This window comes from Physella acuta, unplaced genomic scaffold (assembly GCF_028476545.2).
Source record: "Physella acuta isolate Inbredline_101_S28 unplaced genomic scaffold, ASM2847654v3 ptg000696l, whole genome shotgun sequence".
NCBI lineage: Eukaryota > Metazoa > Mollusca > Gastropoda > Physidae > Physella > Physella acuta.
This window is the reverse complement of record NW_026732215.1, coordinates 313,527-332,500: the sequence shown is the minus strand read 5'-3', so window position 1 is coordinate 332,500 and position 18,974 is coordinate 313,527.

The following is an 18,974-nucleotide window of genomic DNA, read 5'->3' as shown; positions in this document are numbered from 1 at the left end:
GATATAGATATAGATATAGATATAGATATAGATATAGATATAGATATAGATATAGATATAGATATAGATATAGATATAGATATAGATATAGATATAGATATAGATATAGATATAGATATAGATATAGATATAGATATAGATATAGATATAGATATAGATATAGATATAGATATAGATATAGATATAGATATAGATATAGATATAGATATAGATATAGATATAGATATAGATATAGATATAGATAGATATAGATATAGATATAGATATAGATATAGATATAGATATAGATATAGATATAGATATAGATATAGATATAGATATAGATATAGATATAGATATAGATATAGATATAGATATAGATATAGATATAGATATAGATATAGATATAGATATAGATATAGATATAGATATAGATATAGATATAGATATAGATATAGATATAGATATAGATATAGATATAGATATAGATATAGATATAGATATAGAATGTGAATGTATGGAGGTTTAAAAATTGTTTTAAGAATTTTAAAAAACATTGTATATTTGTGACACCGTTACAAGAATAATCCTAAGTGAATTCATAGCGTTCACCTGTGTAACTTACATTTTTTGTAAATTTGACGTTGTATTTTTCCATATACTCAGTATCATCATTACATTTGCCATAGGGTAAGCCAAGACGTTCAACAGTTACCTGTACAATAATTGAAAAAAAAATCAGGATTTAAAAAAAATGCAAGATTAGTAATCAATAACATAGTTTTAATTAATCAATCCAGAATAAATAAAGTGTTTTTTGCCGGTAACATCCATAAAATTCACCTCCTTATCAATTTTGTTTTTAAATATCGTAACTATAAGTGGGTTTTTTAAGCATGTTTTCATTCACAATGCATGTATGATTTCATCTGATTAGATAAAGGCTAAACATTACAGTTTGATTACAAAAATACTATATTCAATAATTAGGGGGAGATAACCATACTAAATACAAGCTATTTTCTACTGTTGGCTGATTTCATGCAGATTTCGAAAATTTAAAAAAAAAAAACGCAAGACACTACGAGTTTTAACGCAAATATAATAATTCGTTGTCTATGTAGATCTCGAACGAATTACGGAAAAATGGAAAATGAATACAAATTATTGTATTGTATTGTGAGTTTATTAACAATATATTTGTAGATTACCTGTTGCAGTGCAATCATTGTTTTCTCCCCTGAATTGACGGCTATACCTGCTTCATAAGGAAAGGGGACTGTGCCTTGTTCGTGTATCACCACCTGCGCCCCCTTACCTCTGGTAAGACCTGGTATGTACTCGTTTGTCTCCAGAAATAGTGTCAGCTCCAGCCCTATAAATATATTACTTGCTCATTCCCTACCCATAATAAACCAACCCTCACAAAAAAACGGAATATCAAACATTAATCATCCCCGATTGTACAAAATAACATCAAAACATTAAATCACTTATAACCTTGCATAAACTATTAAAATATTAGATAATAGCATAGTAAAATTGTGCATACAGATCGAAAATACAAAATATTGCTAAATATATAATTACCTGTAACCAAAACCCTGTCCCCAATAGACGCACAAAGGATATTTGTCTTTAACAGAAACATGTGCTGTCGTTCTTATAGCCGACAACATCTGCCTAACTCACCTCATCACCTTTCCTCTTCCTGTGAACTTTCACACAAAACTTACCACCGTCTGGTCCGGCCGACCTAGATACGAATTGGTCACTCTGTATGGTGTAACAATTCCCGAAGTATTCAGAGTAGAACTGTGTAACGTTTCTACAAACAATTCTACAAAAATTAGAAGTTGATTTTAATTAATATGCTTTTAAAGGTCTTTTTACTTTCTCGTGTACAGAGCAGGGGCGTAGCGAGGGGGGGGGGGGGGGGGGCGGGGGGTGCGGAACGCACCGGGTGACACCATTTAGGGGGGTGACACCAAGGCAAAAAAAGCAAGATATATAGAGAAAAACTTGAGGGGGGGTGCAAATCGAAAGTTTGAGGGGAGTTGTAAATCGAAAACTTGAAAGATTGTCCCCGGGATGGGTCGCTACGCTTCTGGGGGGGGGTGACACTATTAAGTGCCGCACTGGGTGACACCCGACCTCGCTACGCCACTGATACAGAGTATAAAGGAAGTATTGTACTTGTGCAAAAAAAGCACATGAAATTTTGTTGACGGTTTTCAGCGTTTTACACCTCACATACGTAGTATAGGGGACTTATTTTAATCGAGCATAAATAATGAATCCAGATTTATCAAACTTTTGGCGTTTTTAATGTGTAATCGAGTCCGAAAATCCTAGCTTTGTAATTATGTCCGTGTATGTGTATGTCTGTATATCACTATGGCTGTAAACACAATAACTTGAGTACAGGTACAGCTAGGTTGACGAAATTTCATATGTAAGTATTATATCTCATTTGTAGTTCTGTAACAACATTCAGCAATTTCCGTTTTCCGGAAGTAGAACTTATTCTACTTTCATTTTTTTTTCAAAAGCCAATAACTTTAGTACTGTTTCAGATAGATAATGAAATTTCACATTTAAGTAAAATATCTAATATTCTGTTTTCTTTCGAAATTTGAGTAATTTCCCTTGAACGGAAGTAGTAATTTACGCTGTTTTCGATTGCTCCAAAAACGCATGTGAATTTATAAAGTACTAAAAATATTCTGTACTAATATACACATATTGTTTGGCGTTCTAATTGTGTGCAATTCTTTATTCTACTAGATTCTACACAATTTTTAAAAGTTTAAGTAATTAAAAATGGATAAAAAATATTGTCTGTATCCCGAGTTGCCATCCCTCGTAGTTTTATATAAGAATATTCCAGAAAATGTATGGGAGATCACTCCCGGTTATTTTTTTTCTAGTATTTTTTTTACGTTTTATATCATCGTAATATATCAGACGGTTCATGGTATCCGCTGCATGTTATCTGCATGCGACTAGTAAAACTCACCCTCCCCGCTCTACTACTAACAGCTAACTCGACACCCCCCCCCCTTACCCCGAATTTACTACTAACACGAGACTGAACCAAATTTCATTCCACATCAACATGATTCTACATGAAAAAATTTATAAGATCGTGTATATATATATATATATATATATATATATATAGGTATATATATATATATATATATATATATATATATATATATATATATATATATATATATATATATATATATATATATATATATATATATATATATAATTTCGTCTACCTAATTGGAAGTGACAGTCTTCGGGAACAGGCTTTCTCCCCCCACCCGACATTTACTCCCCCCCCCCGCCCCGTAGGACATTACCCCCCCCCCCGGACAGGGTTAGGGCTTGGGCTAGGGCTAGGGCTAGGGCTAGGGCTAGGGCTAGGGCTAGGACTAGGGCTAGGGCTAGGGCTAGGGCTAGGGCTAGGGCTAGGGCTAGGGCTAGGGCTAGGGCTAGGGCTAGGGCTAGGGCTAGGGCTAGGGCTAGGGCTAGGGCTAGGGCTAGGGCTAGGGCTAGGGCTAGGGCTAGGGCTAGGGCTAGGGCTAGGGCTAGGGCTAGGGCTAGGGCTAGGGCTAGGGCTAGGGCTAGGGCTAGGGCTAGGGCTAAGGCTAGGGCTAGGGCTAGGGCTAGGGCTAGGGCTAGGGCTAGGGCTAGGGCTAGGGCTAGGGCTAGGGCTAGGGCTAGGGCTAGGGCTAGGGCTAGGGCTAGGGCTAGGGCTAGGGCTAGGGCTAGGGCTAGGCCTAGGGTTAGGGTTAGGGTTAGGGTTAGGGTTAGGGTTAGGGTTAGGGTTAGGGTTAGGGTTAGGGTTAGGGTAAGGGTTAGGGTTAGGGTTAGGGTTAGGGTTAGGGTTAGGGTTAGGGTTAGGGTTAGGGTTAGGGTTAGGGTTAGGGTTAGGGTTAGGGTTAGGGTTAGGGTTAGGGTTAGGGTTAGGGTTAGGGTTAGGGTTAGGGTTAAGCTTAAACCAATGTCTAGCGTTAGTTTTTGCGTAAAGTTTTAGACTAAGATGGATGCTTAGGTATTGGTCTTTTTTTAAGGATAGGATTCAAATTGTATAAAGGTATAGAATTCTAATTAAAGTTAGTATTATAACTTGAGAGGGGGTGTGGGTAATTTCCGGGGTTGGATAATTTCCTGTAGCCATAGTCTTCATACGGAAATAGCGTAAAATACTCCTTTAAGTTACCGGTAATTTCCTAGACGCATACGCGTAATGTGTGATACGTATTTCTTTCACCTAACTTAAACTGTACTCAAGATATTGGATTTTCAGAAACTGGGAGTAGAATAAGTATTACTTCTGTGACCTTCTTAGGTCTAGTAATGTTTTATTTTTAGTTTGACATTTGTTATAATACCATATATGGTCTGTGGTGCAATAACCGGTTTTTTTCCGCTGTCTTACTAAGAGAGTCTCAGACTCAGAAATTTTCCATCGAGAGATGATTGATTGTTTCAGACCAGATGACCACCCCAACCAATGGTCTTATGATTTGAAGGTGACCTTCCATGTTACCTAAGTCTATAAATAGATCGCCCACAGGTGTCTCGCGGCAGTCTTTGGTCAGACGTCGTTAAAGAGATTAGCCCTGTGTGTTGCCGTGCAGTATTAAGTTGTTATATTACTTGTGATTAAGTAATTCTTTATGCTTATAGCAGTGTTATATATACAGCGGTGATTTTTCTGAAGTGTTAAAAGCTGTGATAGTGTATCATACTATTTATTCCCACGAATTGTAAGTTGGGTTTTGATCATTCTGTATATCCATTTTATTCTTGTATAAATCTAGTGTTCTGCCACGACTTTGTACACTCATTACAAGTTATATGCAGATTAAAGGTTTTGTTGGCATCATTAGTTTCTCTAGTGTTTCCCCTAGACATCAATTACGAGTCCTAGCGAACTAGTGAGTCAATTTTCTTTTATTTAGGCTTATCGCCATCTGTGTGTAATCAGTTAAACGAATCCGGGAGCGTTCGCCATCTATCTGGCTGATAGATTGGGGTCCGTTACACTTCCCTTTCCCAGTAATCGTTCAATATTCGATACAAAACTGCAAATTTTAGAATACATTAAATTTCATCAGCCTACCTGAAACTGAACTCAAGGTAATGAGTTCACAGGAAGACAGACACAGAGCTGTACAGACAAAATTGCTAAACTCGTATTTTCCTACTCACATAGGTGTAAAACGTCGAGATTTGTGCAAATCGCACGCTTACAATACTTCCTCAATACTTGATATACGATAAAGTAAAAACGTCACAACCTTTCATACCACGTTTTAATTCCATAAATTTTTTATTACTTATCTACAAACAAAAATTGAATCACAATCACAATCTCAATCATATAACACACAACATACTTTATAACAAACAGCATCATCACCCACCCTAAACAACAGTAGCTAAATCATCCTCCACATACAACTACTAAACAAATGTCAACCTACTCAAGGTCACAGAGTTTTGAAGCAAATTTATAAAAGAGTAATAACGTCTCCCTCTGGTGTCCAAGTACGGCTCGCATTGATCTGTTGTCATGTAGAACATTGTACTTTTAAAATTTAAATTAGGCGACTTGATAACTATTAAGTTTAAATTAGCCATTGGAACCAGTTACACGTGAATTATAGGCCTACAATTTGTTTTTGTTATATTTGTTTGGAAAAAAAAATATAAAATAGTTAGTGGTCAAAACGCAATGTGCTTTACTACACGTAGAACGATATTAGTAGCAAAAAAAAATTACTAAATAGCTAAAAATTCAACATCTTTAAAATAACATAGGTTACCAATACTTATTAGGAAAATGAAAACCAAAGTATATAGGCCTACATTATTAGTCAACACAAAGCCACTTTAAGTGCTCACACTGATTAAGAGACTTAAAAGATTCCGTTAAATCCGGGCTCTGCAATGGTATCTATGTCGTTTTTTAAAGTACTTTGTACTAGTTGAGGTAGAGAAAATTTTATATGTTACGGTCAAAGCCCGAAGTCGGCCAAAGCACGCATTGGCCAATATCCTCTCCCATTGACCGGTCAAAGTCCAAAACTTTACTTGATTTCGGCTTTTGGCCGATCAATCCGCGGATTGGCCATGGTGGAACGGCCAAATTCAGAACTAGAAGTTCATGAAGAGATTTTGGTTATTTTTTATAACGTAAGGATCATTAAACTAAGACTTTATTGATTATAAATTAAATAAATGACAGAGACATTTAAATTATTTTAATATACTATAGCCTATATTAATAATATTACTTGTTACAACAAGTTGAACTTTTATGGCATTTAGAATTACATAGTAGCTTGTTATTTTTACACTTGGTTGTGTAATTGCAGCGAGTGTAGCCTTGGCCGCCGGTCAGTGATTGTTAAGATGCGATGTTTCGTAGTGATTTTTTACTCACTGCCAACCGATGAGCATACAGTTCTTTTAGAACACCATGTTCCGTTCCTAGCTTGTAGAAAGCGCCCTCGACGCTCATGACAACTGCTTTGACGCTTCGGGGATCACCGCGACCTCTGTCAACATCTGGTATACGCATGGGATCTCTATAACCCACTTACGCTTGTTTAAAATGTGTATGATTTTGTTAGCATCTTAACATCTTGAGTTTGCACTCTAGTATGAGCTGCTGACCTGTCGTCCATGATTTCTTGTTTATTGTGACATAATCTGCAAGCAATGTCCCATTCGTACCCTTCGTACCGAGGGAACCCTTGGCAATTCCGCATATTGCATGGACATCGTTGATACATGATCCACAAGGATGAGCTGAATTACAATATTTTTCACAAACTACACACTGAGGATGTTGTTGCATTTTTGGCAACCTCCATTTCTTGTTCAATGTTATCAAGATCTTCCTCAGTAACTAAATAATCGAAAGCCTCTCTTGGTAGATTTGAAATGCTAAGTCTCACTTTTTCTTTGCATCCAAACAAGGCTTCGTATGGCGATTGTTGGATTCCTTGTTGAAAAGAACGTTTTTACCAGCTTTTATTTAAATTTAACTCACTTCCTTTATCTGTCGTCAGTCAAGATCGAAACGCCGGAGCGAAATTGACAGATACGGTTCGTAATTGGTACGTGGGTCAAGACACAAAAACAATGCATCGTGACATTAAAGTTGACTTACTGGGATGCCTAATTAATTTTTATGAATTAATTAAAATTTTGACCAAATTAGTAGGCATTTCTATTCAACCACACCACAAGCGTCATCACTTTCAATAGACGCGCGATGGTTTTTAGTCATGAAACTCTATTGTAAATATAAAACATGTAAAGAACTATAGTTATTTAAATAGTAGTGTATAATTTATTTTCAACTTTTTAGTGCATTAGTACATAAAATGTTCTTATTTAAACGTTTTTTATGAATTTTTTTTCATAAATTGAATTTATTTGTAACTCTCAACCCAATGAGCTCATTCCTTTGTCTGCATCCATGTCATCATCATGTTTTGAACATCTTGGTTGGTATGTTCTTCTAAACCTTGGCTTTGGCTATGCCCTGGTTTTCCGTGTAGGGGACTAGTTTAACTTCAGGCCACATGTTCTTTAGTTCAGAAGTATTTGGGCAGCCATCTGATATGTCTGTCTCTTGTTCTGGCTGCCCTTTTTGTCCATGTCGCATTATATATAAAATGCTATACAAACAAGAGCCAAACATTACGTTACTCACAATGAGACCTCACCCAAAATAATGTAAACGCGATCACAGCTTAGCCTAAATAGGACATTTGCCAGTGCATCCCGCCCAGTGCGCGCATTGGCCGGCAAATGTACGAAATACTCTCTAACTGCTAAGCTCTTTGTGTTTGGCAAAGAGAGCCGGCCAATGCGCACATTTGCTGCACTTCGGGCTTTGACCATAACATATACATTTCATAGCGTACGTATTGATAAGTTGATATATACATGTAATTCAAATTTGAAATAAATAGCTCATTTCTTCATATTCTACAATTTGAAGATGACGCCATTAATTTTGTGTGCTTTCCCTGGTTTAAGCATGTGACATATGACGCCATCCTTTTTTGTGTTCTTGTCACATCGATAAACACGTTTCCAGTTGCATAACTAAAACTGTGATTCTACATTCGAATACACCTTTGTTTTTAAAATACCTTTTTTAAATAAAATTTAGTTTATACATTTAAAACATCCAACATATTATTTACAACTAAAGTCCTAAACAATAAGTTCTCCATATATTACAAAAAAATACTGATCTCTTAGGCTCGGGACATGTGGACGGAGATTGAGAGAGATGTGCGCACATGGACTTTTATATATTAGGATCTGTGTCTCATTCAGTCGACTGAAAAGGGTGGCAGTTTAATACACCCAAGGACGAAAAACTATAAAAAGAAGTTATACTTTTTCTAGACGTAATTTTTTTTTAAACATTGTCGCACCCCACCCTCTGAGAAAGTTTTAAGTCCCCCATCCCCCTAGAAGTTTTAAGAATCCCCCTATCCTTCCGGATTATGATGTCTAGAAAGAAAATTGTTTGTTTAACTTCAAGCTATCGCATAAAACTCACCTGTTGAATTTGCCGAGTTCTGCCATGAAATCCCATAGACTGAAGAAGTGATTTTCAATGAATTCCAAGAGTTCCGTCTCATTCATCCTTTGTTTTAAATACAGATGTTATATTGTAAAGCGATATTATTACCCTTCAAAAATAAAACATTATATACGGCTTGGTTTTATTTATAACGCTTAATTATAAATAATAAACAGATTTTTTTCTTTAATATCTCAGGTAAAAGTTTAAGAAAAGTTAACAACGAAAAAGTTTACCAATAAAAATCTGTTAAAAACTGCTACCAAACCATTTAAAATGAACAATAATGTATTGTACAAATAAAACCTGCTGAATGAGAAATTTCATTCAGTAAATCAAAATGTATGTAAATTACGTTATACATTTTCGCATTTATAACCGATATAATTCATGTTAAAACTGATATTACAGAAAAACTACATAATACTATGTATCTAATTATTATAGCTAACTTTCAAAATTTACAGTATTATTGTTAGAGACTACCTTTAAGTGTCAATTACAAAATTTATCAAAACAAAATTTTTTAAAATGTTACATAAAATACATTTTTTGAGCATATCACTCTGTATTTATATATATATATATATATATATATATATATATATATATATATATATATATATATATATATATATATATGTGTGTGTGTGTGTGTGTGTGTGTGTAATCGGGGGGTGGCAACAAAATTGAAAGTTCGCCCCGGGCGCCGGGAAGGGTCGCTACGTTTCTGGCCCCCATCATCTGTATTAAGAATCCCCCTTTTACTTTTCGGAGTAAATGTTTATAAAATAAAGTGGGAGTGATCTCCACTTAACTTTTTCGTATATCCTTATATAACACTATGGGGGATGGAAACACGGGATACAGACATGATTTTAATCCATTTTTTATTACTTAAACGTTTTAAGTAGAATAAAATCTCGTAGAAAAAAGAATTGCGCACCAAGTGAACGGCAAACAATATGCGTGTAATAGTGCGGAGTATTAGTACTTTATAAATTCATTTGCTTTTTTGAGAAATCGGAAAATAGCCAAACTTACTACTTCCGTTAAATGGAAACTACTCGAAATTTGAAATTTGAGTTTCGTTTATCTAGCTGAAACTGTACTCAAGTTATAAGATTTTGAAAAAACCAAAAGTAGAATAAGTTCCACTTGCGGTTATCGGAAATCGCTTAAAAGTTGAAACAGAACTACAAATTGGATATATTACTTACTTATGAAATTTCATCAACCTAGCCGTAACGGTACTCAAGTTATATTGTTTACAGACATACCTACATCCACACACAGACACATAGACAGAATTGCAAAGCCCAGTTTATCCGACTCGATAACGCATAAAACGCATCAGTTTTGATAAATCTGCATTCATAATTTTTGCCCGATTAAAAAGAGTGCTCTGTACTCTGTACATGATAACATACTGAGGTGTAAAACAGTCAAAGTAAAATATGATTTAGATTTTTAACTTTTATTTGGCTAAATGATACAACTAGTTTAGATTTTTGAAATTGCGATTTATCTGATGCAACTCACCCATTCAGCTTTTCTCTGAACTCAGCAATGGAACTTTCGTTATTCGCTGACATGTAAGATAGATTTGGAATGGCTTTCCGATTCTCATCAAATTCATCCTTTGTATTAAACAGAAATGTAAAATTGTAAACTTTTATAAAATAAAAAAAGTATTAATTATACCTTTTTAAACTTTTAGATTGATTACTCATAAACAATGTATTTAGATTTTAAAGAAACAAGATTTCTTAAAATTGTATTTCCAGCTAAACTTTTAACAGTAGCAAAATTTACAACTAACACTTTGAAAAACGATGTATAATAAAAATGTATGTAGCCATAAAGCTAAGTACTTAACCATTTAACAGAAACCATTGTTCCAATAAAATAAAACATGCAAAATGTAAACTTTAATTGAGTTCATCAAAATTTATGCAAAATTAAACAAAAAATGTGAGCATAATTTTTGTTAAATATGATATTACAGAGATGTAACTTAATAAAAGTGTACAAAATAAAAAAAAATATGTTACAGCTAAGTTTTAAAATTTACCGTTTCGTTATTAGCTGTGTCATAATTTGTATCGCTTCCAAAACTAGATCCATGACAAAAAAATGTAAATATATTTTATAAAATAACATTTGTGTTCTATATCTAGTACACTGTATATATATATATATATATATATATACATATATATATATATATATATATATATATATATATATATATATGTGTGTGTGTGTGTGTGTTTTTGTGCGTGTGTGTGTGTTATAAATTTTAGCTTTGTGTTGGATTTAAATTTCTTATTTTTTAATTGATTTTACCTTAGGGTAGAGATACCAGCACCATCATTGTCATTGCTGTTTATCTTGTCTAGCGCGTTCTCTGCCAATCGTATCTTCCATAACATATCCACTGACGCGTCCACAATTAGATCTCTAATTTTGTGACTGGCCAACTTTTGCTACCAAATAAGAAATTGTGAAGCAAATCTTAGTGTATACACGACTTTTTATTTACTTTCTCGTATATACGAAGTATAGAGAAAGACTTATCGTGCAAAAAGACAAAAGATGAAGATTTTTGCAATTCTTGACGCTTTACTCCTCCCTGAGTCGGAAAAACAGAATTTTGATATCTTATCCGTATGTCTGTGTGTGTGTGTGTGTGTGTTTAAACACGATAACTTGGGTACCGTTAAAGCTAGGTTGATAAAATGTAATATATAAGTATTATATCAAAATTGTAGATACGTATCAACTTTTGAGCGATTTCTGAAAACCGGAAGTGGAACTTTTTCTACTTTCAATTTTTCAAAAGCCTATACCTTGAGTACTATTTCCGATAGATAAATGAAATTTCACATGTTAGTGAAAGATCAAATTCTCTGCCTTCTGTCAAATTTAGAGTAATTTCTGTTGAACGGAAGTAGTAAATTTCGTTATTTCCGATTTCTTAAAAAACGCATATAAACTTATAAAGTACTAATAATGTTCCGCACTATTATACACATTTTGTTTTGCTTTCACTTGCTGTGCAATCCTTTTTTCATCGAGATTCTATTCTATTTTTAAAAAGTTTAAGTCGTTAAAAATGGATTAAAAATCATGTCTATACCCCGAGTTGCTAACTTCTGTTGTTTTTTTATAAGAATATTCGAGAACGTTTAGAGGAGATCACATGATACTGCTACTGCTACTGCTACTGCTACTGCTACTGCTACTGCTACTGCTACTGCTACTGCTACTGCTACTGCTACTGCTACTGCTACTGCTACTGCTACTGCTACTGCTACTGCTACTGCTACTGCTACTGCTACTGCTACTGCTACTGCTACTGCTACTGCTACTGCTACTGCTACTGCTACTGCTACTGCTACTGCTACTGCCATGGATAGGGGTAGGATTATGGTTACTGTTAGGATTAGGGTGGGGGTTAGGACTAGATTGAGGGTTGTGATAAGGGTAAGTGTTATTGGTTAGGGCTATTGCTATTGCTATTTCTGTAGTTATGGATAGGGTTGGGGTTAGGGTTAGGGTTAGGGTTAGGGTTAGGGTTAAGGTTAAGGTTAAGGTTAAGGTTAAGGTTAAGGTTAAGGTTAAGGTTAAGGTTAAGGTTAAGGTTAAGGTTAAGGTTAAGGTTAAGGTTAAGGTTAAGGTTAAGGTTAAGGTTAACGTTAAGGTTAAGGTTAAGGTTAAGGTTAAGGTTAAGGTTAAGGTTAAGGTTAAGGTTAAGGTTAAGGTTAAGGTTAAGGTTAAGGTTAAGGTTAAGGTTAAGGTTAAGGTTAAGGTTAAGGTTAAGGTTAAGGTTAAGGTTAAGGTTAAGGTTAAGGTTAAGGTTAAGGTTAAGGTTAAGGTTAAGGTTAAGGTTAAGGTTAAGGTTAAGGTTAAGGTTAAGGTTAAGGTTAAGGTTAAGGTTAAGGTTAAGGTTAAGGTTAAGGTTAAGGTTAAGGTTAAGGTTAAGGTTAAGGTTAAGGTTAAGGTTAAGGTTAAGGTTAAGGTTAAGGTTAAGGTTAAGGTTAAGGTTAAGGTTAAGGTTAAGGTTAAGGTTAAGGTTAAGGTTAAGGTTAAGGTTAAGGTTAAGGTTAAGGTTAAGGTTAAGGTTAAGGTTAAGGTTAAGGTTAAGGTTAAGGTTAAGGTTAAGGTTAAGGTTAAGGTTAAGGTTAAGGTTAAGGTTAAGGTTAAGGTTAAGGTTAAGGTTAAGGTTAAGGTTAAGGTTAAGGTTAAGGTTAAGGTTAAGGTTAAGGTTAAGGTTAAGGTTAAGGTTAAGGTTAAGGTTAAGGTTAAGGTTAAGGTTAAGGTTAAGGTTAAGGTTAGGGTTAGGGTTAGGGTTAGGGTTAGGGTTAGGGTTAGGGTTAGGGTTAGGGTTAGGGTTAGGGTTAGGGTTAGGGTTACGGTTAGGGTTAGGGTTAGGGTTAGGGTTAGGGTTAGGGTTAGGGTTAGTGTTAGTGTTAGTGTTAGTATTAGTGTTAATATTAGTGTTAGTGTTAGTGCAGTGTTAAGTAGTTTAGGGTATAGTTCTGCAAAAAATAATATTTTTTTTAATTTTGCAAATGCGGCGCCCCTGGGGGGAGCGATTTTTTCGCTATACACGGTATATAAAAAATTCGGATGCGGTTCATCCGAGTGCCATGAAACTTTGGAAAGTAGATGAGAATACTCCCGAGAATATTTATGTAAATAACAAATTTCTTATAGGCGGCGCCATGGAGGGTACAATTTTCGTCAACACACTGTTTGACGCCCAGAGTTTTATAACGACTATGTTGGCACTTGGCATCCGTTAATCGAGTGTCCTGCATAGTGAGTAAGGGGTACTACAATATTCAGCTGTAAAACTATAACAGGCTTCTAAAAATAACTTTGGAACGCTAAGGAATTCCTTCTGTACAGTTTCGTCACCTTGGGAAAGTTGAAAAAAATAACTTTTTGAAAACGAGGAGCCTAGTGAGAGTTTCGTCACTTTGCAAATGATGCAATAAGCATCTATTTTTAGATGATCCAATTAGAAAATGAGATCGAGCATTCAATAATAGACCATTAGTAACGCTAGCATATTGCATCAGTCACACTGATGTTTAAAATACGTCAAATAATTTTTTTTACGTGTTAAAGAAAAAAATCCTGTTCATTTGTGTCACTTTTAGCGAATGACGAAATCTGCATCATTATTACCAGGATGCTACTTGGCACGATGGCACCTGTTAGTTTTAAGGAGCCAGGGGTCGTACGCCGCGCCTATGCGGTAGTGTAATCGGGGGGTGGGGCCTTGAGAGCGCCCCTCTACGTCTCTGACACATTGGCGGTCACCGAAGTGTGTTCTACCATATTATTTCGGTGATTGATTAATGTACACTCAATGTTTTCATGCGGTAATGTAGGTAAACCAGTGTCCCGATATTTATGATCCAAGCGCAGGCATTGTTTACATTTAAATAACTCAATTTTTGAAAAGACGTCTAAGAACATATGATTGGTAACGCGTTGGTGAAATCCTTCTAATACATTTCGTAAAACTTTCTTCTATCCCCGCGGCAACGCTCGGGGGACGGGTACGCTAGTATATATATATATATATATATATATATATATATATATATATATATATATATATATATATATATATATATATATATATATATATATACATATATATATATAAAAAAGCAATGTGTGTTTGTGTGTCTTTTATGCATTACTACACCTCTCATCACATCGCCGTAAAACTTTAGGAAGTTGTGGTGGATATTACTGGGGAGGTTTCTGCGGATTTTTTTTTTTAAATTCGCAGGTGTGGCGTCCCGGCAGGGCGCAATTTGTTTTTTCTCTATATACGGTATATAAAAATAAAATTCATCCGATCGCCATCAAACTTTGGTGAGTTCATTAAAACACTCTGGGAAAGGGTTCTGTATAAAAATCATTTTTAATTTCGCAATTGCGGCGCCACGGGATTTTTCTCTATATACGGTACATACAAAGTGTAAAAGTGAATTACGGTGACACCGTTCACACTATCGCCATGAAACTTGGGTATGTTGAGAATATTCCTGGGGAGGTTCCGGCGCTAAAATCATTTTCAAATTCGCAGGGGTGGCGCACCAGCAGTGTGCGATTTGTTTTCACTCTGTATATGGTATATAAAAATAAAAGTCGATTGCGGTCTCACAAAGTTTATCCGATAGCCATCAACCTTCAGGGATTTGATAAGAACACTCCAGGGATAGGTTCTGTAAAAAAGTCATTTTTATTTTCGTAAGGGCGGCGCCACAGGAGGTTGCGATTTTCTCTAAATACGGTATATAAAATTAAATGTCGATAGCTGTTTCACGCGTTCATCCGATTGCCATCAAACTTTGGGGAGTTCATTAGAACATTCTGGGGAAGGGTTCTGTAAATAGATCATCTTTAATTTCGCAAGGGCGGCGCCATGGGAGGGTGCGAGTTTTCTCTATGTACGGTATATAAAAAATAAAAGTCGATTTCGGTTTGACACCGTTCATCGGATAGCCATGAGACTTTGGGGAGTTGATTAGGACACTACCTGGAAGGTTTCTGCAAAAAATATTTTTTTTAATTTTGCAAGGGCGGCGCCGCGGGAGTGTGCGATTTTTCTATATATACGGTATATACAAATAAATACCGATTGCGGTCTCGACACAGTTTATCCGGGTGCCATAAAACTTTATGGAGTTCATGAATACTTGCGATAAGGTTTCTGGGATGGGAGAGGGGTAGGGGTGGGTGGATGGTGGTGGGAGGGGGGATTTAATTTTGCATTGGAAGACCCCCCCCCCCTCTTGGATGCCATTAGGTGCCCTGTTCTTTACTGTGAGCGCTATGGCGACTACGTTGAGTCTAAACAGCGTGATAGACAATGGATAGGATGTGGCGTTACAAACGCTCACTAAATTGAATTAGGCGTGTCCGCCGGCACCCTGGTAGGGTGCGATTTGGCTGCAAACAAAAATTTCAGTTTCGACCCCCAAAGGCTCACATTGGCCTGGGGTGTTTCTTTTTGTCCGTAAAAAAATCCAAACAGTTTCGTGACTTTTCAAATGATGCAATAAGCACCTTTTTTTTAGACAATCAATCAGAAATTAAAATCAAGCATCTAATAATAGACTATTAGTAACGCTAACATATTGCATCAGTCACACTGATGTTTAAAACATGTCAAATACTTTTTTACGTGCTAAAGAAAATAATCATGTTTATTTGTGTCACTTTTGCGAGTGACGCAATCTACATCATTGTTAACAGGATGCTATTTGACACGATGGTGCCTGTTATATTTAAGGAGCCAGGGGCCGTACGTGGCGCATATGAGGTAGTGTAATCGAGGGGGGGGTGCTCCTGAGAGCGCCACTCTACGTCCCTGACACATGGGCGGTCACCGAAGTGTGTTCTACCTGATTATTTCGGTGAGTAATTAATGCACACATAAGGTTTTCACGCGGTAGTGTAGGTAAACCCGTGTCCCGGTATTTATGATCCAAGCGCAGGCATTGTTTTTATTTAAATAACTCACTTTTAGAAAACAAGGTTATGCGTCTAAGAATATAGGATTGGTAACGTATGGATGAAAACCTTTTTCTATCCCCGCGGCAACGCGCGGGGACGAGTACGCTAGTGATTATATAAAAGTCAATGAATTTGTATGTGTGTCAGTTTGTCTTTTATGCATTGGAACATCTTCCATCCGACAGCTATGAAAGTTTGGGAACTTCAGAAGTGTCTCCCGGGGAGGTGTCTGCGAAAAAACATTCAAATTCGCAGGGGTGGCGCCCCGGCTGGGCGCGATTCGATTCTTCTCTACATACGTTATATAATAATAAAAGTCGATTGCGGATTGACACCGCTTATCTGATCGCCTTGAAACTTTGGGTAGTTGATTAGAATACTCCACACAAAGCGGAGTCTAGCGGTAGAGAGCTGGACTGCTAACCCGTAAGTCTCGAGCTTGAATCCGGGTTTAAGTCAGTCGACCGTCCCTGAGTCCATCCAACTCTGTTGGGTACCTAACTCACGTTAAGGAAAGTAAAAGCGGCTGGGCATAGAGCCGAGGTCACAGAAACAAGTGAACTCTACTTCACTTGCACCCCAGACCGTCAGGTTTTAAAGGGAAACTTTTACGCAATGTTTCTGCAAAATATCTTATTTACATGCTTAAGGGCCGCACCCCTAGAGGCTGCAATATTTCTCTATATACGGTATATAAAAAAATAATAGTTGGATGCGGTTAGATACCGCTCAGACGAGTGTTATGAAATTTTGGAGAGCACGTGCGACATGATTTCTATGGGAAAAAAATCTTGTTGGTGGCGCCCGGGAGGGTGATTTTTATTGTCAATACACGGTTTGGCGCCCAGAGTTCCAGATCAGCTATGTTAGCTCTTTGCATCTTTTAATCGGGCGTCCTGCATAGCGGGTAATGGGTACTACTATATTCAGCGGCAAAACTGCAATAGGCGCAACCGACGGTGCCGCGTCGATTTCACGATCCGAAGCCCCGGACTCCCTTGCGAGCACTATAGAACCTAAGTTCGTTTTTTTTAAAGGCTGTACACTTAATACACGATGGGCAACAACAGTCGTTGACTTAATCGAATCAGCCGCGTCTCAGGCTTCTCTGCAGGGTGCGATTTGGCGTCCAGGGCTATCCCGCGAGCACTAAGGGATTACGTTAGTATTAAAGAGCACCCTACAACATTGATAATGCGGCACATGACACTCGATGATTAAACCTTACTTGGCGCCGATGCGGTAGTGTAATCAAGTTCACGAGAGCGCCACTTTCCGTCCCCGACACTCAGGCGGTAAGTAATTAACGGTGATATTACGGTGAGTGATTAATGATTACCTACACTCAAGGCTATACAGCATGCCCCCACAGCGTGCTGGGCGGTAGTGTAAATAAATCCGTTCCCCGATAAATATGATCCAAGCACAGGCATTCTTTACATTTAAATAACTCAGTTTTAGAAAACAATGAAGTATATTGAAATAGGGAGTAACTAAATATTCTCATGGAATAGCTAGTGTTTATTGTTTATATTTATTATTATATTGTTTATACCAGTGTTGAAGACTAATATTTTTATGAGTTTTAAAAGTAAAATAAAATAATTATTAATATTTATGCCTGGGACTGAAGAGCCACATCTTGCCATCGAAAGAGCCGCAAGCGACTCGCGGTTGCCGACCCCTGGTATAAGTGCATTAGTGTGGTTTGTGAAAATCAGTTTGAATTTATCTCTGCTGTAATACCCCTATACATCTAGTCGGTCAAAAGAATATAAAACATGAAAGCTTTGTATAAAATGGTGTCTCGTGTTATGTTTATTTTTTTGTTTTTTTTTTGTATTTATATTATTAATTTTAAATACATTTCCTTTTTATACAATATCATTCTTTAGTAAGTACTTTATAAAGAATATATAATTAAGAGAAGTAATTGCTTTTTAATTTGTTAAGTACAAAATCTATTAATAGGGGCTTATGAGCAATCTATTTGACTATTTAAAAAAAGGAAATAAGTCATGTAAGTGGTTTGAACGTTTGGTTATCTTTGATAAGTTTGATTGTAGGAGAAAGAGGACTCGGCTTTCACAAAAAAAAAAACAAAGGAAAAAAAATATACAAGAATGTGGGTTGGTGTCTAAAGAATAAAAATAATCCAACCGCAGCTACGGTAATCTTTTTACAAACAGCCATCAAAAGAACATTCATTTTTTAATAATAAAAAAAAATATTACGCTCCCCTCCCACTGTAGTTCCGCCCCTGGTTCCGGGTGTAATTGACTGGGGAGGGGGGTAGTGTCTATTAGCCATTTTATTCACGGTAAATTGTGCTTCGGGATATTATATTAAACCTACCTGTGAGAGCCTCTTGGTGTTTTATTAAACCTACCCGTGCAAGACTCCGTGTATATATATTAAACCTACGAGTGAGAACCGCATGATGTTATTATAAACCTACCTGTGACAGCCTCATGATATCATTATAAACCTACATGTGACAGCCTCATGATGTTAATATAAACCAACCTGTGAGAGCCTCATGATATTTTTATGAAACCGACCCGTGAGACCCTCATGATGTTTTTACAAAACCTACCTGTGAGAGCCTCATGATGTTTTTATAAAACCTACCTGTGAGAGCCTCATGATGTTGACATTACAGATTGTAACAGCGGGGAATTGCAGCTCACCGACGCCAAGCTCTACTCTTGTGCGGGTTTTATATAAGTAAAACTTGTTGATAAGCCTGGGAAAAAATGTTTATTTATACACGCACATAAACTACGCAATAATGGCCAGTCCGCGTATA